Raw genomic sequence first — 1,642 nt, 5'->3', positions numbered from 1 at the left:
TCACCAACAACGCACGACGCGCTCTCAAACATGTTCGTCCGCCCAAAGGAGCGATCGCCCTGCCTCAACCTGAGCTCGGACGTCTCAACTTGGCTGAGGGGGAGCGAGAGAGAGGGAGGGCGAGAGAACCAGTTAGAGGGGGAGAGAGAGAGAAAAAGAAAAATGAGATGGAAAACGAGAGCTAAAGAAAGGCAGAGGAAAAGAAAAAGTGAGGGAGGGAGCGAAAGAAAAGGTCAGAGGTAAAATAAGAGAGATAAAGAAAGGAAGAGAGCGAGGTAATGCGAGAGAGGGACAGGAAGGCAGAGAGGGAATGAAAAAGATGAGAGAGAAAGAGATAGAGAAAGAGAGGGAAAGAAAATGTGAGAGGCAAAGCGAGAGATGGAATAAAAAGGGAGAGAGAGAGGGAAAGAAAATGTGAGAGAGGGAAAGAAAGCGGGAGAAAGAGAAGAAGAAAGGCAAAGTGAGACAAAGTGAAAGAGAAAGAGGGGGAGAGGAGAAGAAAAAGTGAGAGAAAATGAGAAAAAGAAAGAGGGAAAGAAAAATTGAGAACAAGAATATGCGAAAGATAAAGAGAGAGGAAGCGAGAAAGACAGAGGGAAGCGAGAGAGGGAAAGTGAGAGAGGAGCAGAAAACGTGAGCGAAAACAAGAAGTAACGAGAGAGGGAAAGAAAAAGTGAGGGAAAACAAGAGAAAGAAAGGGACGAGCAAGGGAAAGAAATTGTGTGAGAGAGAGAAAGAAATTACGAGAGATAAATAGGAAGAAAAATAGAGATGCAGAAAGCTAGAGATGAGAGGGAGAGAGCGACAGAGCGAGAGAGCTGGGGAGAGAAAGGGAAAGAAAGAGAGACTGAAAGCAAGAGATAAAGAAAAAGAGCAGGAAAAGCGAAAGAGGGAAGCTTAGAGAGAAAGAGAAAGAAAAAAGTGAGAGAGAGAGAGAGCAAGAGAGAAAAAAGCGAGAGCGAGAGAGCTCCTCATCTGTTGATGCATCTTCCATGAGCACGGATGTTGCTAATACTGCCGAACTAAATCAGACGTTTGCGCTTGCAGCGCCCTCTGCTGGTAAATTCACCCCAAAATTCAAGCAGGTCCTTTGTTTACGTAAACTTAGTTTAAAACCCAATTTTCAAACACCATCCCTGCTTGAAAAACAGGCCTTTATTTAAAAAAAACAACAACCCTACAATCTTTTAAAAAGTCTAGCTTTTTCCCTATCTTAAGCATGTCTTTTGGTTAATTTCAAACGTGCATATCAAAATTGAATTGTCATTAAATATCGAAATTGAATATTCACTTCTCTTTTTTTTAACACTTTAACTTTTTTGGAACAATTTCACAGACGCAATTGTACTCTTTGGTGCAAATTACATTTGAAACATAAAAAACATATTTCACTATGGCAGTTTCATATTTATAAAAATTGTAAACACAATAACCGAGGAATGAACAAGTAATAGTCATATCAACAAGTGCGGGGCTCATTTAAAATATGACATTAGTAACTATAAATGTTGATTGGATTTTTGAAAGGTTATTATTCTGGAGTTAAATGTTGTGAGAGTCCGATAGCCGTGTCCTCACACGGCTCTTATTTAAGATCAGAACCGAGAACGACCTGAAAAAGTTTTGCATTTTCTTAATATAT

This window comes from Hippichthys cyanospilos, chromosome 4 (assembly GCF_059441005.1).
Source record: "Hippichthys cyanospilos isolate Australia breed blue-spotted pipefish chromosome 4, RoL_Hcya_1.0, whole genome shotgun sequence".
Taxonomy (NCBI): Eukaryota; Metazoa; Chordata; class Actinopteri; order Syngnathiformes; family Syngnathidae; genus Hippichthys; species Hippichthys cyanospilos.
Note: the sequence above shows the minus strand (reverse complement) of the source record.